General features: G+C 34.3%; 1 pseudogene; it reads left to right on the forward strand.

The window, feature by feature from the left end:
- The window catches only part of LOC115936250 (NADPH oxidase 4-like), a 165,657-nt pseudogene that overhangs the window by 116,161 nt on the left and 25,908 nt on the right, over window positions 1-23,588 (forward strand).

The raw sequence follows: 23,588 nt of genomic DNA on the forward strand, positions 1-23,588 counted from the left end.
GGGCCCTTCCACTGCCGTTTTCTTTCACCTGTGCCATAACTTCAGCCCCCCCCCGCCCCCCCACCATTTCCTTTTAATTCATATTGTGGCATACCAGTTCTACTAATGATCAACACATCCCTTTTTTCCTCTTATTTCATTTGATTTCTTATGCAACTCTCACCCATTTTATGTATCTTTGCTTTAATAGAGACAGTGACCTGCAATAATTAAGAATTAAGAGACCTGGATCCAAATTTCGTCTTGTCTTTTTATTGGGCAAGTCAATATTTTAAGCCTTAATTACTCAATTTTCTTATCTATAAAAGACAACTCTGTAAAGTTATTGTAGATTTTGAAAATAAATCACTTAACACTTCCTGTGACACATGGTACTTGATAAAAGCTGGGTAGTCACAGGCAGATGGTCCCTTACCCATAGCCCATAGTTTAGATGCATTTTTAGAATTCAGAATTTATGGACTTTAAAAGGTATGCATATTTCATATCATACTTAATATATCCAACAGGATGTTAGTCAGCATCTCAAACAAGTTGATAATTCTGTAGGACAATGCTTATGTGTGAATTTTTACACAGAAATATTAGCCTCCCATTAATTCAAGTCAGGTATTGTTACCAAATGGGTTATGAAAAAACCATTATTCAAATTTTGGAATTGAGGATAAGTGAGTAGGAATCCAGAAAACAAGAAGAAAGTTTTCATTTTTCTTATTGGAAACTAAATTTTATTCTTTCATTTTGACTACCTGGATGTTTTCTAGGTTTCCTAAATATGGGACCATAAGCACTTTTTTTACCTACACTTCCACAACTCATCCCTTTCCCCAGGTACCCTCACCACTCCAGATGTCTTCTGAGAATTAAGGGAGGGAATGAAATAGAGTTATTTCTGTAGGAGCATAATTGTTGGGCATGGAAAATTAATGTCACATTAAGAATTTTTTTCTCCCTGGAATTTGTTAGGGTAAGTATATATTATCTAGGGAGAAAATGACACAAAAAAGCATTAGTTTTTGTTTCTTCCTTTGTGATTAAAAACTGGCTTTTTAAATATATATTTTAACTTATAAGATGTTTTAGCAAGACTTGTAGTTAAATGAAATACACTAGCAATTTTAACGTGTGTAATTTATTGTTTTATATAAGTATTTTCGGGTTTTAGAGAAATGTAGATTGTCTTATTGACCCGTTGACATTGATTTTTTTTCTTCCACTAATAAGGATCTATATAGATTTTAGTCTGTTCCTTCCTGTTATCTATTGATATGGGGGACTTGCTATCAGGATAAAAGTTATAATTGAATTATAGTTTCATATTATGTAATTATTAATCACAATTGATTCTAGTATTTTTTTTTTAGTGTCCAACTGAAACCAAAGCAACATTTGGGGTTCATCTTAAAATAGTAGGAGACTGGACAGGTATGTAGAACATACAGTTTTAAGATACATTCTTTGAAAATAGTGGAATGTAATAATTTGAATGTGTTTTAATATAACTACCAGTATGTATAGAGATGTGTGTGTGTTTCAAGCTGTTCTGTTTTTTTTTTTTGCTTGTACAGTTTTGACATGTATGTTTTCTCTTTTAAGATGCATTTTTGCAATCAGAATACCTTTGATATCGGTAATTATTAATAATATATTGTTCAGTTTGCTTGCAAATCATAGGTTTCTACCTACTTGTCAGGTGTGCTGGCAATAGTGGGAATGCTGAAATGTGTTTCTTAGAAAACATGAGTCAAAATAATCAACACCTGATATTGAGATCACACAAATCTTCCAGTTCTTGCATGACATTTTTTGTGGTGTTCCAGTATATAGAGCAACTTCACAGTAACTTTGGAATAGATATTTTTAACAGCACACCTGTTGGTAAATACTTTTTATTACCTGAGAGATGCATTGTAGTAAGAGCTTTGAGTAAATAAAGAAACATTATTCACTCTTATATTAATATTTCCTTGACCCACCAGAATAACTGACAAGTGAGTACTCAGTAAATGTTGGCTTGTTAGTTGGTTGGTTATGTTGTTGTTGCAGGAAAGAATGCAGATATAAACATGAATGCAAAAGTAAATTTAAATATTCTTATACTTCGGTGCTAAACAAGGAGTTGGTAAGTAAAATCTGTAGGGAACCAGAAAAATGTAGATTAAATGTGGTCTAGGGCTGTAAGAGAAGCTTCACAGAAAAGACAGAATTTGAACTCAAGCTTAGAAGTCAGGCAAATGAAGAAAGATGTAGGTAATTTAAGTGAAAGTCACAGTGTTGCCAAAAATCAGGAAAGGCAATGATTAACTCTCTTTGGAAAGGATGAATCAAATCGGTCTTTAATCAATTAAACAAAAGCAAAGTCAATCAAACAAAATGAAACAAAGACAAAGTCAATCAAACAAAAACAAAGATTTTATTCTGAGTAGTAGCATAGAAAAGCCATTTAGGGCCAGCTTGGTGAAGATTATGAATGGCTCAGCAAAATATTAGAGTAACCAAGGGACTTTAGGGAATTTTTGAAGCATTTGAAGCACTATGATGAAAATGGTGTTAATTAAGTTGCTAGTTGGACAGATTAAAATCAAAGGAAGACTTGAAGGTACTTAAAGGCAGAGGGGAAGGAGGCAGTGGAGGGGTGAGGGTGGAAACTGGAAGTAATGGATTTGTGAACACAAGTTAAGAAGGTAGCATTAGAAGGAAGAATCTAATTTCTGTAAAAACCAGGGAAGGATAAGATGTTGGATAATAAGAAAGATGTGTTTTGAAATGAGGAGAACAATAGTTTATATAAGGAGGTTATTTCATAGAGTTAAAAAAAATAATAGTGGTATGTATAAAATGTAATGTCTTTAGAAAGGGTAGCCAGCTTGGAATTGGAGACTTAAATAAAAGGAAGGAAATCTACAACATAGGATTTAATGGGCAAACATCTAAGTGAATTAAAAAGATCTTTGAGCAGTAATAACTCATTCAGAGTCGTGAAAAACCAGGCTTACATGGATAATTTTCAGATGGTAGCATTGAAAAGAGATCATGGTTGTCCTCTGATAGATATACACTGGTGGAGTATGAACATATGAATAATCACAATATGCTCAATATAAGTTGATACTGTCACAGTGTTTTTTTTTTCTACTGTTTTGGAAATAAAGAATAAGTGAAGTTCTTTTCTGGTGAGAATCCCAATATAGTAGGAATTAAATTCAGTAATGAATGGTAAATTGATAGAATTCTATATCTGAAAGAAAACATACAATGAAAACATAATTTAATTCATAAGATTAAGCAGAAACTCCTGATGGTTTATTATTAGCTATTGTTACCGAGTTTTTTCACAAAGTTATTTTCTATTACCAGTAGCTCATTAAAATAAATGATGTCTTACTATTTTAATCATCTCTATTAGGAACACTTAATAGTGTTAATTTTATTCTCCCTTTTTAATGTATTATGCCACTGAGAGAAACAAGATTATTCTATTCAGAGAGTTCAGTTCCAGTCAGATGCGTTTCAATTAATAGACCTTCTTTGTTGTTGACTTGAAATATTTGTTGACTTGGAAAAAAATATAAGCAGTCATGCGGAGAACACCTAAATAGTCATGTCATTATCTGACACTTTAGTTCAAAGAGATTTAGCTGCCTTACAACAATGAGATTACAACTATTGAAGGAAAAGTAGGAGCATTACCTTCGAAATAAAAAATCATTGGTTTTTATTCTAAAAGAATTGATTAAAACTCGGTATTAAGAGCAGTAGGCATAGGAAATACCAAAGAGATACCTAAGAGGTTGAATATCAAAGGTTTATTTTTTTAAAACTGACTTAGAGATATTTAATATGACTTTTTACTTGCTGAAATATGTTCTGCATTGGCAGCATACAGGGACTAAAGAGCAGGTTTAAAATAGCTCCATAAATGATCTCTCCAAGACTAATCGACTATACCTAGCTATAGAGTGCTGGAGGAGCAAGGGAAGCAGCTATGCAGCACAAGACAAAGTACCAAGTCTCATATTTATTGTCTAGATTTTCTTTTTCACCAGACCTCTAATTGCATCTCCTAAATACGTGGAAGACCTGTTAAAGTTTAGAAGACCCTTGAAACATTTTAGACATGATTCAGCGTTTTTTCTTGAAATGGTGGTAGTACAGTAGATAGAGTGGATTACCCAAGTAGATTTCTCTTTTAATTGAATGAATACCTTATTGCTCTTCTAGAAGCAGCCATTCTTTCCAGTTTCAAACATATGGTCAGAGATTATTGACTTGATTATCATTTTAAGTGTACAAAAATGTTTTGTTAATTTCTTCGTTACATATGATTAGTATTGATTAATGTCTGAGATAATGCTATACCCTTGCTTATTTTGGTGGTCTAAATAGCCACTTATTCCACAGGTGTTTGTGTTGTGCCACAACAGAATTAAATACATAACATCCACATGTAATTAATGTAAACTTTCTGCCATTGATCCCTTCAGCAGTTAATGAATTAGCAATAATTGTGAGCAAATATTCAATAAAGGACTTGTAGCATGTATCACATGATGTTTCTATGAATCTTGGGTATAAATTCCCCTGTTGTCTACTGGAAAAGTTTTCTACAGTGAGAAGATATGGTTATCTTTTAGGATTAAAAATGAGAAGACAGGGCCATATATTATTGTGGATTTGCCTCAGTCACATAATATATTGACTTCTCACAGTGCAAGTAATCTTAAATATAGGGTTAGTTAAGGACTGGGCCACAAAAGAGTCGATAACTCTCTTATTTGTTTCTATATCACTGTAGGAGCCAGTCGTGTTATAGGCTTTATTCAGATTTTTCATGAAAAGATTTAAACAGAACATGTGTTACATGTTTAAAGTATTTTTTTTTTCATTTTTGGAAACTCCTTGTAAGTCAGATTATAACCACACTAATTTATATTAATGTTATTCCTTTATTATGACAACATATTTTAGGCCAATTACATCAACCACCTTACACTAGATATCACTGTGAATGGCTTTTGGTTGCTGCAAGAAGCCAATAAATAAATAAATAAATAAATAAACAAACAAACAAATAAATAAATAATATTTGGATATATGGAATCTCACAGATTTTACATAATTCATATTCATACAATGTAAACTTTAAGCTTACAACAAATATTCATTATCAACTGCTGTATACCCAAAGGAGTGCCTGGAAGTACTCTTTTTGTTGTTACTGTTGCCATGACTAGTGAATTACAATGATTAGTCATTTGTGGAAGATAATATTGAAACTATTAACTTTGGCTAATAATCAAATGTATGTTAAACAGCTACTGTGTTCCAGACTGTGTATTAGTCACTGGAGATACAGCATTGAACAAAAGTGACAAAGTCTCCGCTCTTATAGAGATTGTGTTTTGGTCCATGGGGAGTTTATCATTTTTTTGGAGATGTTTTGGTGTGACTCTATCTCCTGCCATTTAGCCATGGTTTATAGATTGTAGTAGCCTCACCTGTACCCTATGTCCTACCAGCCCCTGTGGATGGTAGTAATTTTCTTCCACTCTTTGTATTTTTTCACCATCCTCAATTTGGCTTCTCACTTCTTCCCTCACCTGAGTCTTTAGTTCCCTCTAATGAATTTCTTCCACTTAACTTATGCAGTCGTGTTTCTGCCTGGATCTGCACTGTTACACAAGGTTAGAAAAGCTCTCTGAACAGAGCCCCGAATAAAGAGGAGAAATATATAGGGGAATTGCATTTGCAGCGTACAAGGACTAAAGAACAGGTTTAAAATAGCTCCATAAATGAGATATTTTAAAAATATATATCTTAAAAAAGTTTAAGAGATAATAAGAGTAAGAGAGTATTTTATATCTATAAAAATATATCTTTAAAAAGTTTAAGAGACACTAAAGTAAGAGAGGATGTGGAGTTGGTAAGTATAGACAAATCTGGCAGTATGTTTGGGTTACCTCCTAGGGCTTGAGAGAATGTGCTTCTCTTCCCACCTCCATAGTCAGTGAAGTCATGTCTGATAGCTTCCCATCACTCACAGTGATAGTAGTTATTCCACAGAAATTGACCAACATCATTCCCATGGAGTGAGTGTGTCCCCTGTAATTCATATGTTGAAATTTAATCACCAATATGATAATATTAAGAGGTAGGACTTTTAGGAGATGATTAAATCATGAGAATAAAGCCCTCATGGATTAGATTAGTGCCTTGTGAAAGGGCTTGAGGGAGTTGGTTGACTCTCTTCTGCTCTTCTACCATATGTGTTCCTCCCCCTTTGCTCTTTTGCTCTTCTGTTATGTAAGGACACAGCAGTAAGGCACCATCTTAGAAGCAGAGAGCAGACTTTACCAGGCATCAAAGCTGCTGGTGCCTTGATCTTGTACTTCCCAGCCTTTAGAACTGTGATAAATAAATTTCTGTTGTTTATAAATTAACTAATTTGTGGTATTTTGTTATAGCCGCTCTCTAACAAAGACAACCATAAAGTAGGTCTTATGTATTTATCTATCATTAGACCTGGCTATTAAACATTTGCCAGAATACCACTGGACAAATTCTAAGAAGTTCGTATGTAAAGTGAAATAAAGAAATAAGTCAGCAGCTGAAAGGAGGAAATAAGGACGAAGAAGATATAAGTTAAAGATATATGATTATTTTATAATAACAATATACTAATTATGCTATAATATTTTTATACACTTATTTGAATGATGAGAATGAAGTGGAGAGAGGAAGTTTTATATTGCTGGAGAGATTTAGGATATAGTTCCAGGAGCAAATGGAAGATGTACAAGTTGCTGGGAAGAAAACTTGGGAGGCTTTCTGGGTCAAACTGAGTGTTGGAGATATATAGAACTTGCCTAGAGTGGGGGATTATTCCAGGGAGAAAAAATAGCTTGAATGGCTCAGAAGGGTGAACTAGCTTGGAATGTCAGGAAAATGTCATGCTATTGGGAGGCCTGGCTGGGGTGGCATCCAAATATTAGGCCAAGGAAGAGCTTGTAGATCTTGCTATGAAACTGGGTCTTTTCCCAAAAGATGCTGGTGAAATATTGAGGAGTTTTAAACAGGAACTGAAATCAAATTTGCCCTTTATATGGGCAAATGTTATATCAAATAGAAAGGAAGAAGACTAGGCTGGAGGCAAATACATCACATTAAAGATTTTTTAGTGTCAAGCAAATGGAAGACTTTATCTTTTGAGTTTTGAGAAAGGAGTGATCTATGGTTGCTGCAAAAAGACAATAAATAAATAAATAAATAAATAGGACTGAGCAATATCACTGTTAGCCTCATAAAAATCATGTCATTAGGAAGATGCAAAGGAAAGGTCTGGCGATGGTACATATTGCTGTGAATTACTGAGGGCACTGGTGACCAGTAAGTGGAGAGAGTTAGTGTACAAAAAGAGGCACATAGCAAATGGGCCTATTTCTAAATTCTTCCTGTTTCTACATTTCCCCAGAAATATGAGAATGATTGATTTTATTCTGATCTGGCTTGTGATTAGCAGCAGAAGATGAATGGCAAATACAGATGTATACCTGTGTATATATATACATACCTGTGTATATATACATACCTGTGTATATATCTAAATGGATCTGTCTCAGGATGAGGATTAACCTATTGTATCTTAAAGTATATATGCTTTGTATAATGAAACACTGTAGTTCTAGCCTCATGTGAGTCTATGTGGAAATCATTTAGGATAATGATGAAACTTAACATGGCTTATTTACTATCACAATATAATAAATCATTCAATGAATGTGAACTGGGCATAAATTCTACAGCCTCAGAAATCAAGGACTTTTTTTAATCAGGAAAATGAGAGGCACGTTATAAGTGTACTACAATTTAAGTGCCCATCCGTTCTCAGGAAAGAGGATAAATTTTTTTCCCTTGGTTTATCATTTTATGAACATTAAATGTATGCTGTCACGTTTTTTAGTAGGTGACAGCTCACTTAAAATACTACAGAAATATAAAAATTGCTTAGTAAATAAAGAATTCATCAGTCATTAAGTTTTATTCATTCCAGCCATTTTACAAACCCAAACATAGGAGTAAATACCAAATTTTTGTTTTCTATCCAATTTTCACAATGTTCCTTCTTTTTTTTTTTTCTTTTCAGTTTTTGGAGACAGATCTTGCTGTGTCTCCCAGGCTAGAGTGCAGTGATATGGTCATGGCTCACTGCAACCTTGACCTTCCAGGATCTAGGGAAGGATCTATGGATCCTCACGTGTCAGCCTCCTGAGTAACTGGGACCACAGGCTCAGACCACCATGCCTGGCTAATTTTTATATTTTTTGTAGAGGCAGGGTTTTGCCATGTTGCTTCAGGCTAATCAAACTCCTGGGCTCAAGCGATCAGCCCACCTTGGCCTCCCAAAGTGCTGTGACTACAGGAGTGATCTACTGTGCCTGGCCAAAATGTTACTTTTTAGTTTTGAAAATAAACAAATCATACAATTACTGGACCTGGAAGTAGAGTTATTATGGTGAAGTGGTTTCTTTTTATGGACTGTTATATTTTTATTAGAATTGTTCTGTTCCTAAAAGTTGCTTAGAGTCTCTGTTTTCCAGTATTTTCTACTTGATTTTACTACGTAACATGGAAGAAAATAAGAATTATGAGGGATTTTCTTGGTAACATAATTTATTAATCAATGTCAAAAGCACCACATAATGTACTGAATGGCTAAGAAGGCATATGTCAGTTTGCCAAATGAGCCTAGTGTTAATGGACTAAGTAATTTCAAAGGAAGCAAAAGGACAAGGGTTTTGTGCCATTATCGTTATTATCAGGAACATTTTTAAGTACTCATTTTCTTGATACACTTGTTAATCATTTTATGTATTTGCTTGTTGTTTTTCCCTGATGCGTAGTGTTGGTCTTCGGCCAAGACATCTTCTATTTAAGAACAGAGAAGACTCACTACATGGCTGTTTTCTATTAGCTTTAAAGGCCCATATATTGCATGGCATTGATTTTATTTGCTCGGGTCTTTAGATTTGAACTTCATAAAACATAAAAGAAAATCTCCTTTTTTTTGGGGGGGGGTGGTCTTGGTCTTGTATAAAATGGCCTGTTTTTTCTTGAATATACATCTAAGATATATTCAGTTTGTGCAGAAACCAGGAACTGAATTAGTATGGAGCTGAGTCTTGATCAGTCTGAGGTGTTTCTTTTGACGAAAGCCAACATTGTTTAAAAAAATGCATTTGATGTGACAAATGAAAATATAACATTTTTCTTAAAAGGTGGATTGTAGAAAGCTTAGTAACAATAATGTGTTTACCCAACAATGTCTGTTATTTGCCTTCACTTTCTTTGAAACTGTTTTTTTTCCCACCCTCTTTCATTTTTTGTTATTTTTTAGCCTCTGTGGCAATAAAAGAGAATTTATATTTTATAAGAAATCCAGTCCTAGGCATTGATTCATTGATATATTTAGGGGCCAAGAAGTCTGTCTGTAGTTCTTTCAAAAGCTGCTTTTGATTTTTTTAAAATAGTGTGTTAAACAAGTAAGAAGCAAAATAATGAGTATCACAGAAATAGACTTTTATCACTCTGCTCCCCCTGGACATAAAAGGATCCATTAAAAAATCTTCCTTTGTGTAATACTGCATTGTCTACCTTCAGACCTTACAGTATTTAAAAGTACCAGGTGTTGAGGCATGCAGATGGCATATGACCCTGCTAAGCTTTCTCTTATCCTGTAATCCTTAGGCCAGAAGAAAGTAAAAGGTGGGAGGGGAGAAAAGGGAGTACTATATATTCTCAGGAAAGAATAAGGCAGTATGATGGCAGTGGAAAGAACCCTGGACTGTGAGTGTTTTTGTTTTGTTTTTGTCTTTTCTTTAAGTATCTTTGCCTCTTTCTAGCCATGTGACCTTGAGACAATCAGCCAGCTGGTTGGTTTTTAGTTTCCTTGTCTACAACATACCAAATTGAGGAGTTGTTTCCTAATTTCTCAGTTCATTATTGCTGTAAAGTGGTATAATTATTTTGAAAGAAATAAATTCTAAGATACGGATAATTCAATTCCACATAATGTGTGAATGATAGTAGATAAATTTTGGTATAGTTCAGAAAATGTTACAGGAATACTATGGAGAATACATGTCAAGTAGAGGATTTTTATGTTGCTTAATTTGTTTTCCTATTAGTGTTCTTATTCATTCATTAGCTCTGGTTGTACACACATCTCATCTTCTGAAAATTACATGTATGGGTTTAGGGATTTTTTTCCCCTTATGTAAGACAGTATAAAATTCTGTTTTTTTATATTACTTTGACATGGCCTTAATATTTGCAAAAAAGATAGTTTTATATAACCAGAGCATGCAACTGATAGGGTTTTTTCTTCTGGAATTGTAAATCATTTTATTTTCTTCTAGAATTATAAATCATTTTCATTTGAATCCTAGAATCTTATGAGACAAGATTTGTCTACATATGTAATATATATAGGCAAATATATATGTGTGCGTATATATGTATGTGTGTATGTAAACATATATATATATATATATATATACACACACACACATAAAGAGAGAGAGAAAGAGAGAGAGAGACAGGGTCTCACTCTGTCACCTAGGCTGGTGTGCAGTAGCATAATCATAGCTCACTGCAGCCTCAAAATCCTGGGCTTGAGCAATCCTCTTGCCTCAGCTTCCCAAGTAGTGAGGACTACAGGTGTATATACCACCACATCTGGCTAATTTTTTAAACTTTGTTGAAGAGCCAGGGTCTTGCTGTGTTGCTTAGGCTGGTCTCAAATCCCTGGCCTCAAGCTTTCAAATATTGGGAATGTAGCCATGAGCCACCACACCTGGCCTGCCTATATCTTTAATAAGTTGAAACTTGATTTCCTGGTTTATGTAAAGTTGTACTAATTTGAGAGCCTCTCATGTTTATCTGAAACCAATAGTTTAAATAGCAACTGTTGTTACTATTATAAATATTGTTACTATTCAGCTACCATGTATTACTCTGTATTACCATGCATTATTATTGAGTTACCATGGTAATAAAGGACATTCGCTTGATTTAAACAAACTTTTTAGTAGGGAGATGTATGCTCCATATCTTTCTAGTTGGTATGGATGTACTCTAATTTTCCCTTTAATTCTTCATTTTAGAAGGAATTTGTTTTTCTAAGATTAATATGCATATTTCTAAGGAAAATAAACACCAAATTTTGACAAACCATTAATTTCTTTAAATCCCTAGAAATAATGTGCTTCTTTCCCTTTTTAAATAATTTTGTAATTACATTCTAAATTCTTTTCAAGTAGCTATAATGGCATTGAAGTTCTTTTGTTGTCCTGGCATTTTTTGTGTGTGCTTAATAAACAGAGCTGCCTTGGTGATAATAATTTGTTTTATTCACAGTATGTGACAAATAATAGGTGCTCAATAAAAGTTTGTTAGATGAGTGAAAAAGTGAATAAAACATGATTTAACTGATGAAGTTCTGATTATCCAAAATATTGATTTTATTTCCAATTCTAAATTTTCTATCATTATAGATTATTGATATATATGTAACAGAGCAAAAATATTCACCTTATCTAGTACCATGGCTCAAAAGGACTTCCTTTGTTGGTTTGTTTTATTTTTTATAAAACCCCTCCGCTTCTTTTGCTTTTTATTACCAGCATATCCAGGCTAAGTTGACTGTTCTGTTCCAAACTCTCAGAACATACCTTTAGCACTTATTTACTTGTAGTGTTTGTATCTTTTGATAAAGAATTTAGAATGTAATTACAAAATTATTTAAAAAGGGAAAGAAGCACATTATTTAGACCTCTTCTCTGCTAGACCTTTAGCCCATGAAGAACCTCACTTGGTGCCTGACTTACAGTGCATGCTCAGAAATGTTACTGAGAAATTACTTATTTTAGGTGTTCACATTTTGTGTCTATATATTTAAATAGTAATTCCTACATGTTGTGAGAAAATTCATTTGTGTTCTATTTCAAGCATCATGTGTGTGTGTTTGTGTGTATTGTGTGTCTGCATTGGTGTGGTGTTTTCCTTGGAAGGTGGAGGAGGGGATAATACTCCAAGATCTATAATATGGGGAGTATGAATGAATGACAACTACTCTTGAAGATATGTTCATGCGTGGTAGTGTGCACATCCATGCCCTACATCTGCTCTTTAAATATACATATATATATATATATATACACACACACACGTATAGATAGATGATTGATAGATTACTTTTAGATAAGTACTGAAAACTAAAATTCAAAAAAATCTAAAAATTAAAAATTCAAACAAGATATAGATAAAATAAAAAGCTATTATATATGATCAGGAGCCAACAGGCAATATTTAACTGATAGAGTCAAGGTGGGCATGATCAAGATACTGGACAGCATGGCTGGAAGAGTAGTCAAAATGGATTGACAGTGACCACCTGCACATGCCACAGAGATGTTATTTATATAACATCTGGAAGGTTCTGGAAAAAGAGAAATGATTTATTGCTGATCTTTATTCTACTTAAACACATGCACATGCATCACACCCCGCAGTAGCTGAGAACTTGGTAGAAGTTCTCAGTACAAAGTGGAGATCTAGGAATCACCTGTGTTTCAGGTTGGATTAGCTAGAAGGTATGTGTGTGTGTGTGTGTGTGTGTGTGTGTGTGTGTGTAATGTAAAATGCTTATTAGGGATCAATACCCATAACAGGAAAGAGAACAAAGAGGGTTTGGGTGAAGGAAGAATTTGAAACAAGGCAGGTTCAACAAAGCCCAGCCAAATTGGTGGGAAGATCTAGAGCAAATATTGCCCATCAGAGTTGCCTGTGTAGCGCTGAAATATCCTTGCCTTGTTCAGTCACTGGATGTGAGCTGCTGTATGAGAGGTATTTGCTTTGCATCTGAGGCTGACCCTGATGGAACTGACAGATGGAGATTGCCTGCCAACTGCACTCTCCACAGCTGGGCAACAAGTTCTTCACTGAAGGGGCACTTGGGAGATACTTCTCTGTATCAACTACATGACCCCTAGCTTATTTTCTTATTAATATTTAATTAAAAATAAAATCTCATGTGAATATGAAATGGAGCAGGATGCTAGGACAGCAGGCATAAACCAGAATAGTCTCAGTCAAACAAAGACATGTGGCCCCACTCCCTCTCAGTGACTTTAATACGATTTCTTTTCATTCCTTAAGCAAATATTCTTTTTTGTTTTGTTTTGTTTCAATAGTTTTTGGGGTACAGGTAGTTTTTGGTTCCATGTATAAATTCTTTAGTGGTGATTTTTCAGATTTTAGTGCACACATCACCCAAGCAATGTACACTGTACCCAATATGTAGTTTTTTATCCTTCACCTGACTTCCAACATTCCTGCTCCGGAGTTCTTAAGGTTCATTATATCTTTCTTATGTCTTTGAGTCCTCAAAGGTTAGCTTAGCTCTCACTTGTAAGTGAGAACACAGGATATTTAGTTTTCCATTCCTGAGTTACTTCACTTACAATAAGGGCCTCCAGCTCCATCCAAGTTGCTGCAAAAGACATTATTTTGTTCCTTTTTATGGCTGAGTAGTATTCCATGTTGTATATATACCACATTTTCTTTACCTACTTGTTAGTTGATGGGCACTTAGGTTGGTTCCATATCTTTATTGTTGTGAATTGTGCTGCTGTAAACATGCATGTGCATGTGTCTTTTTCATGTAATGACTTCTTTTCCTTTGGGTAGATACCTAGTAGTGAGATTGCTGGACTGAATTGTTGTTTTAAAGTTCTTTAAGGAATCTCCATGTATTGTCCACAGTCATTACACTAATTTACATTCCCATCAGCAGTGTAAAAGTGTTCCCTTTTTACCACATCCACACCAACATCTATTGTTTTTAGATTTTTTAATTATGGCCATTCTTGCAGTAGTAAGGTAGCATCTCATTGTGATTTTAATTTGCATTTCCCTGATGATTAGTGATGTTGACCATTTTTTCATGTTTGTTAGCTGTTGTATGTCTTCTTTTGAGAAATGTCTACTCATGTCCTTTGTCCACTTTTTGATGGGATTATTTGTTTTTTTTCTTACTGATTTGTTTTAATTCCTTGTAGATTCTGGAAACTAGTCCTTTGTCAGATGCAAAGTTTGGGAATATAAGCAAATATTTTTTAAGCAACTCAAAGTTAAAAGGTGGCTTAAAGATCACTGAACTCATCTGACTCAGTTGTGAGTTCAGAAAAGGAATTAAGAATAGAGGCAGACTAAGGTCAAGAACTCAGGCTCTCTGACAACCAGTTGAGTGTTGTTTCTTTTATTTTTTTCTTTTTCCAAGAGAATTTCTTTTCTGCTTTATTTAGGTATAATTGACAAGTAAAATTATGTATTTTCAGGGAATACATATCTCTGGTATACATATGCATTGTGAAGTGATTACCACACTCAAGCTAATTAATGTATTTATCACCTCAAATAGTTACCTTTGTTGTGTGTGGTAAGAATACTTAAGATCTACTTGGCAACAGTGTCTTTTCTCTTATGACCTGTTGCTGCTAAATACTGCAGACTGTATGAGTGAAGAAAGATTTGTCCTTTGGTATCTCCTTTCTCATGTATACTCTCTGATAATATTTCCTGCATTAAGAAGTAATCCTCAGCCTATATTGCCAAAAAATGTGAAATAATATCAATATTATGGTGCATTCATCTTATTGACCCTTTTTGGGGTATGAAGTACTGTCTGATTCCTTGCAATATAACTTCTAATACTATTAATAGGTTACAATATACTAGATGTTCTTAAAACTAAGGTAAAGACTTTAATAGAGTCTTAATCTTTAATGTCCCTTAAGGATTTCATTTTGATGCCATTTAAAAAAAATTAAAACTGGCAAATTTGTATAATATGAGCATTAACAGAAAGATAAAAAAATTAACCTATTAATAAAAATGCAGAGAACTTCTGTTCAAGTACCTTTGGTTTAGGGAAATACTGTCTCCCTTAGAAATATTTTATATGACTTTTTTTATTACCCTGAAAAATCTAATACTCAAAACAGTTAAAATATTCATTTTTATAGAGGAGGTTATAGAGAGGCAGTTAGGAAAGGGGGATCACCTGAAGGAAAACAATGATTTGGAAGTGGCAAAACCTGTCTGGGTCTCTCTAGTAAACAATAGGTCTTTCTTCGGTTGCTGTTAAAAAAACTAATTATGTGACAGTGATCACATCTCTAGATGCAAAGGATCTTTAGGTTATACAAGAATAGCATTAATCATTGTTACTTTTGTTTTTTATATATTTTTTTCTTTCTTGTCTTTCTTTTTTTTGTAGTGGTAAGAGGTTTTATTTTCTTCTCATCCCAGGAATAGGTTTGCATACTGCTAAGTTGCAGTGAGCTGAGATCATGCCACTGCACTCCATCCAGGGTGACAGAGAAAGACTCCATCTCAAAAAAAAAAAAAAATGCCTACTGCTTTTTATTGTTATGTAAATCCTTATTGCATTTGGTATATTCTGCATATTGGGGTGGATTAGAGATTGGTCATTTTCTGCAAAGGAGAAAATGAAACATCTTTGTCACAAAAAGATGTAGAAAAAGTTTCAATTAGAAATGGAAAGAGTATTTTAATTTTCTCATCTTTGTTTTCAAATAATTAAGTATATTGTGTCACAGTTGATTAACCAGAGAATGCAAATTAATGTAATTGTGTGCAGTATGTCATCCAGGTCTAAGAGCCTCATAATCTTTTTGTTGATTGAATGGGAGAAAGAAAGAGTGGGTGAAAGTCTACAAAAGCTTGTGTTAATTAAGATATATCTCCTACTGGTAGAAAATCACGTTCAGACATTATCACATCATTAGTCAGCTCATCACAGTATCACTTTGCAGAAAATCCTGTTTTGTTTTTTTTTTTTTTCCAGTGGCTTTAATGAATTTCTTCTAAGAAGTCCTGTGAAAGGACTGAGCTGTAGTATTTGGATAACTGTGCCATTTTCTTAAGAAACAGTTTGAGCCTGCTGAGAAAGTAGATCATCTGGTTTGACATTTTGCTGCAAAAGAAGTAGCATTAATATATCTTTTTTTTTTTTTACTTAACAAATAAAACATCAAATTATTTTGGCCTTTTCCTCATAATTAAGTAGACAATAGGATGCTAATTAAATAACTGATAGGCAAAAATCTGTGAGACTAAAGAACTAAATAATTTTTCCATTTACTTGAACTTTTCTAAGGATAATTGTTATCATTTGTCTATTTTTATAAAGAAATAAATTAATCATCAGTATGCCTTTATAAGATAAAATTAATTGTTCACATTTAAGAATTTATTAATATAATGATAAAAATAAAATGTTTTTAAAAGACATGCTTTTAAAGTTCTGTGTTTATTTTCTGTTTATGTATATATGAACCTTTCTTTTCTTTCTTTTTTTTTTTTTTGAGATTAAGTTATGCTCTTCTTGCCCAGGCTGGAGTGTAATGGCAGGATCTCGGCTCACTGCAACCTCCGCCTCCTGGGTTCAAGTGATTCTCCTGCCTCAGCCTCCTGGGTAGCTGGGATTACAGGCATCCACCACTACGCCCGACTAATTTTTTGTATTTTTAGTAAAGACAGGGTTTCACCATGTTGGTCAGGCTAGTCTCAAACTCCTGACCTCAGGTGATCCACACACCGCAGCCTCCCAAAGTGCTGGGATTATGGGTGTGAGCCACCATGCCGTGCCTATGAACTCTTTTTGACAACCATGATAGCTATTCAAGATAGGTTTGCTTGGTATTCTTTGTATTTATGATAATCTGATTAAAGGATGTTCCAAATATAGGAACATTAGTTATAGATTTCCTTATAGCTTTATAAGTGATGTCTTTTATGCTGCTTTTGCTCTGTGTGTGTGTGTATGCACACACATGTGTGCATCTGTGTATGTGTTTTTAGTCCTGTCAATATATCATCTGCAGAGATTCTTTTCTCCAGAATTATTGCCATATGTCCTTTATGGTTATGTAAAAAGAGAAAAACTTATTGCTGTGAAAAGGATGTATTATATTATAGTTGTGTGCACTAAGACTTCTGATTTTTGTTTGCTTTTAACAAGTTTGGGAGAAATTCACTAAACTTTAATTTATACTATTACCTTTCAAGGAATATCACAACACATATAGCTGTTTGATTTAACAGTTCTTTACTTGATATGTACAGTTCTTGTTTGCTGTTGGGTTTTGGCTTGATTTTTCAAGACTCATTTTAGGAAAAGGCTAAGTGGGAAAAAAAAATGAAAAGATAGAGCATTACACATTACTCATTTAATGAGTACCCCATAAATTGGCAAGTAGACTGAAAACCAAGGGTTATTTATCATCAGAAAGTTTACTAGTCACTTGATTGAAAGAAATGTTAATTTTATAAATTAAAAAGAGTAATATCAGCCCAAATATCAGCCAATAATATAATATTTAAAAATATGAACTAATATTAAAGAGTATAATTAGAGAAAAACACAGAGTATTTTTTTGGATTTCTAGACTAAAGAGTGTAAGCACATCTGTGTTTGGATCTCATTAGTTCCTCCTCACCTATATTGTACGAAATGTCAGAATTTTAAGAGAAAAAAACAGTAGAAGCCAGTTATGTATCTCTGATTCAGTACATTTTAGTAAATATGAAGATAAAATATATATTCTGCTTCTCAGGAAGCACTGGCCACTTTGTAACTGCCGTATTCCAAATAATTTAACATCTAGCTATTCATAAACTAGGAAATGGCAATTGTCATCAAGTGTATATTTTCATCATTTTGTGGAAATGCTCACCTTCAGTTAGTGAAGGATTTACTGCAGCTGCGTAGTGTTAGCTTTGCATACTATCTAATCCTGACTGTGCAACTGTGTCAAGACGGGAGTATGGGTCCACTTGCTGTTCATGGTTGATATATGACCATTTGGTCTCTGCTGGGAGTTATTATGATTAACCTTAACAAACAGTTTTCTCCAGTAAAAATAGATGTTGGAAAGATTTCTTCAACAAATATTTATCCAGCACCTTAGTTATGTATCAGATAATGTTCTGTATCTTGGTGGCATAATACTCATCTACTAGAAGAAGAAAGAGGGATAGAGAGATAAATACCTATAACAATAAAACATAGTGTGATAAACTCTGAGAAAGTGGAAGCACAAGTTGTGCCGGGAATATGCAGTAGGTCCAGCCTATTCCAAATTGGGCAGGAGGAGAGAACAAAAAAGTAATGGAGGGATCAAGGAAGCCTTTCCATAGGTATGACTCCAGAGGTAATGCATACCTATTCCTGAAAATGTGCATACTCTATGCCGTGCAGATAGCTATGCAATGTAAGTATTTCCAAGATAACATCTAGGATTTTTTCCTTTGTCCTTCTTTTTTTTCCCTTTTCTTTCTCCCTTCCTATTCCCCTCCCCCTCCTATTTTCTCTCTTTTCTTCATTATGAATTCGTATGCACTGAAGTTTACTAAATCAATTCTTAGCTCATGATATGCAGTCATTATTGGTCTTTTCCTGGCCATCATTCACTTATTCATTTATTCATTTATGATATTACAATTAATACATATGAAACACCAACAATTAGTTACATTTACCCTTTTGCTTCTCTCCTATTTCATCCCCCTACATTTCCTAAAAGATAATCATTATTCTGAATTGTGCATGTCCTTCCTTTTTAATTGGTTTGCTTTATTTCATACATATCATACTTAAATAATACATTGCTTAGTTTTTTTAACTCAATAAAAATTATGTTCTGTTATATGTAATCTGCTGAGATTTTATTTCACTCAACATTATATTAATATGATTCATTAGGTTTTTATTTGTAACTAAAATCATTCAGTTTCACTTCAGTTAGTACTTCGTTTTGTGAATAAGCACAAATGTCCATTCTCTCATGTCAATGAGCAACTGAGCTGCTTCCATTTATGTTGTTCTGTGAGTGGTGCTACTGTGAACATTCTCATACTTGCTGTCTAAGACACATGTGAAAGTTTCTGCAGGGTGTATCCCTGAGAATGGAAATATTGGGCCACAGACTTTGCAAAAGTAAAACTTAAATGATAATGCCAAATTGTCTTCAAAAGCTATTGTACCAATTTGGACTCCCACCAGCAGTGTATAAGAGCTTAGGTTGATCAACATCCTCTCCAACACTTGGTCTTGGGAGACTAATTTCTTTCGATTGAATGCTACATGACGTAAATGCTAGTTAATGTTGTCTGGTTTTGATTCACATTGCACGGGTTGCTAATGAGACGTGCATCTCTTAGTATGTTTATTGGTCATGTATATTTTCTCTAACCTTTCAATGATAAGATTTGATCATAAAGATATATGTTACCATTAAGGAAAAAAATATATTTTTGTATTTATATGTGAGAAATATGTATATGTAGAAATGTATATATTATGTATATTTATAGGATAAATATAACTATTTCAAATATTAATCCAGGCTTAATTTTATGTATTTAAAATAAATATATATATGAATAGATATTATTTATGTATTTATACCTATTTATCCTTAATGGCTACATATATATTTATGATTAAAATATTATAATCCATCTATATATATATACACACACACATGCATACACTACATATATATTAGTAATACATAAAATGGTGGGTAAATTTCTAATAAAGGATGGATATACAGTCAAAATGGCTAACAAAATAAATCAATAGGAAATACTTCCATTTTAAAATTATTTTCATGACTTTTATCTTTTCACAGCTTGATGTTTACTTTTCTTTTGACAGAACGATTTCGAGATTTACTACTGCCTCCATCTAGTCAAGACTCCGAAATTCTGCCCTTCATTCAATCTAGAAATTATCCCAAGAAGCAAAAGGAGTTCACTGGGTTTTGATGAGGCAATGGGCATAGTGCAGGGAGAGATTTGGGCAGGCAAAAACAAAATGTAATCTTTCTTAAGATTTCTGAAAATCCTGAATAACTTACCCTAACTAACTAAGACACCTTCTGCAATATAATGTCTCAGGCTCCTTGCAGCTGGGTCATAGAAGAAATACTTACTTGTAATTGCAACCCAGCTTTGACTGAGGAGCTGCTGCACAGTGCAGACAACATGCTGTGTGCATCTGTGTCTGGTTCTTTTTGCTTGATGCCGTATCAACAGGGACAGTATTTTGTCGGTGATACCTCATCTGGTTTTCTATTTACTGTCCTTTAAATGCAAGGATTCATTTATATTGTAGCAAGTCATTTTCAAAATAGCCATGGGCTAGATATGATTTTTGACAATCTCTATACATTCTTATTTATCATATTGAAAACTGGGGATGTGAAATCTTCTGACGCTTTGTTATATGAAGCAGACCTTTCCTTCTCATAGATGCCCCAAGCGTATGTCCTTGTTGAAGGAATATGCCTTCATCTTCCCGAAGGTTAAGGAAATACCACGACTCTTATAACACATCTCCTTCCCTAAAGACTGATGCATGCTGAATCTTGATCATTCCTGTGGCATCTTGGGGCCTCCTCTGTGAGTGTTTAACTCTCTTTAATAGTGTGCAACAGGCTAAAGAATAAATAAACTAATATCTGAAATAGAAAAGAAAGGCCATCAACTTAAAGGAATAGAATTTGGTTTATACATATTTCATCTAATCACTATGCCAAATTCTTTGATCGCTTTGAGAGTTTTTTCAAGTATTCATAAACTTTGCTTTCTGGGGAAATTATTTTCCCTCTAATACTTAGCTTTGATAATACTCAATTATGATCACAAATATAAATGCAGAATCCTAATTATATTGCTTGTGCATTGTTTCAAATTTTAATCCAGGCTTAATTTTTAGCAATAAACTTGCAATCCCCTGATAACACACACAGAGACATACATGTGCCTATACAGCCTTGAATGCATACTTTGCTCTATATGTACATGTTGACCAGGAGCATGAATGTGCCCAAAAGGATTGGTGCACGCCTATTTGTATTTTTACTTACAGTGGTTGTTGGCAGAGGCTGATGATGCCTGCTTTTCTGCCTCTTAGGCTTACAGTTTGCCTAATGCCTTTGCTTGAAGAGGGTAGTCATAGTAGTTTCTCAGGTGTTTATTTGCAGCTACAGGAATACCTCAGAGATATTGAGGGTTTGATTCTAGGCCACTGCAATAAAGTCAATACTGCAATAAAGCTGTCACACTTTTTTTTTTAGTTTCTCAGTGCATATAAAAGTAATTTTAACAGTATTCTGTAGTCTTTTAAGTGTGCAGTAGCCTCGATATGTCTAGAAATACTATTTACATCCCTTAATTAAAATATACTTTATTGTTAAAAATGCTAAAAATCATCTAAGCCTTCAGCAAGTCATAAACTTTTTCTGGTAGAGGATCTTTCCTCTATGTTGATGGTTGCTGACTGATTAGGAAGGTGGTTGTTAAATGTAGGGGCACCTGCAGCAGTTTCTTAGCATAAAACCATGAAGTTTGCTGCATCAGTTGGCTCTTCCTTTTACAAAAGATTTCTCTGTAGCATGTGATGCTGTTTGATAGCATTTTACCCACAGCCTAACTTCTCTAAAAATTGTACTAAATCCTCTCAAACCCTGATGTTGCTTTATCAAGTAAATTGTCATTTCAGCATTTTCATAGCTTCTTTACCAGGAGTAGATTTTATCTCAAAAAAACTACTTTCTGGCCGGGCGTGGTGGCTCACGCCTGTAATCCCAGCACTTTGGGAGGCCGAGGCGGGTGGATCACGAGGTCAGGAGATCGAGACCATCCTGGCTAACACAGTGAAACCCCGTCTCTACTAAAAATACTAAAAATTAGCCGGGCGTGGTGGCGGGCGCCTGTAGTCCCAGTTACTCGGGAGGCTGAGGCAGGAGAATGGCGTGAACCCAGGAGGCGGAGCTTGCAGTGAGCCGAGATCGCGCCACTGCACTCCAGCCTGGGCGACAGAGCGAGACTCCGTCTCAAAAAAAAAAAAAAAAAAAAAAAAACTACTTTCTTCCTGTAATCCCAGCACTTTGGGAAGCCGAGGCAGGTGGATCACCTGAGGGCAGGAGTTTGAGACCAGCTTTGCCAACATGGTGAAACCCCATCTCTACTAAAAATATAAAAATTAGCCGGCTGTGGTGGCACACGCCTGTATTTCCAGCTACTTGGGAGGCTGAGGCAGGAGAATTGCTTGAGCCGAGGAGGTGGAGGTTGCAGTGAGCTGAGATTGTGCCACTGCGCTCCAGCCTGGACAACAGAGTGAAACTCCATCTCCAAAAACAAAAGAAAAAACAAAACAAAACAAACAAACAACAAAACCAAAACTACTTTATTTGCTCACCCATAGTAAGCAACTTTTCGTTTATTAACATTATATCATGAGATTGCAGCAATTCAATCATATATTCAGGCTCCACTTGTAATTCTAGTTCTCTATTTATACTATGTTTGTTGTTACTTCCTCCACTGAAGTCATGGACCCCTCAAAGTTATCCATGAGGGCTCAAATCACTTCTTCCAAACTCCTATTAATGTTGATATTATGACTTCCTCCCATGAATCATGAATGTTCTTAATAGCATCTAGAAGGTGAATAATTTTCAGGATGTTTTTAAATTTACATTGCCCAGATCTACCAGAGGCATCACTGTCTATGGTAGCTATAGCCTTATGAAAAGTATTTCTTAAATAATAACAATTGAAAGTCAGAATTTCTCTTTGATCCATGGATTGCAAAATGGATGTAATGTTAGCAGGCCTGCAAACAACATTTATCTCCTTGTACATCTACATCATAGCTCTTGTTTGACTAGGTGCATTGTCAATGAGCAGTAATTTTAAAAATTTATTTGTACAAATTTATGTGGTACATATGTAATTTTGATACATGGATAGATTGTGTAGTAGCCAAGTCAGGGCTTTTAGGGTATCCATCACCAGAATAACATACATTGTATGCAATAAGTAATTTCTCATGATTCACCCACTTCCTAGCCCCCCTGCAACATTTCAAGTCTCCACTGTCTATCATTTCATACTCTACGTCCATGTGTACACATCATCTAGCTCCCACTTTTAAGTGAGAACATGAAGTATTTGGCTTTCTGTGTCTGAGTTATTTCATTCAGGGTAATGGTCTACAGTTTTATCCATATTGCTGCAAAAGTCATTATTTTGTTCTTTTTTGTTCCTGAATAGTATTTGATTATGTATATATACAGTATTTTCTTTATCCAATCATCCATTGATGGACACTTAGTTTGAATCCATTTCATTGTTATTATTCCGGTGTGAGCTTTGCTTACTGCCTATGTGAGTAGTAATACTTTAGATAGAATCTTTTTTTTTTTTTTTTTCTGGTGGGCTTAAAATATTCAGTAAACCACACTATCTATAAACAGATGTGTTTTCATCTGGACTTTGTTCTTTTATTTATAGAGTACAGACAGAGTAGATTTAGCATAATTCTTATAGGCCTTAAGTTTTTCAGAATGGTAAATGAGCATTGGCTTCAACTTAAAGTGACCAGCTACATTAGTCCATAGACAAGAGTCAGTCTATCCTTTGAAGCTTTGAAG

This window comes from Gorilla gorilla, chromosome 9 (genome assembly GCF_029281585.2).
Source record: "Gorilla gorilla gorilla isolate KB3781 chromosome 9, NHGRI_mGorGor1-v2.1_pri, whole genome shotgun sequence".
NCBI lineage: Eukaryota > Metazoa > Chordata > Mammalia > Primates > Hominidae > Gorilla > Gorilla gorilla.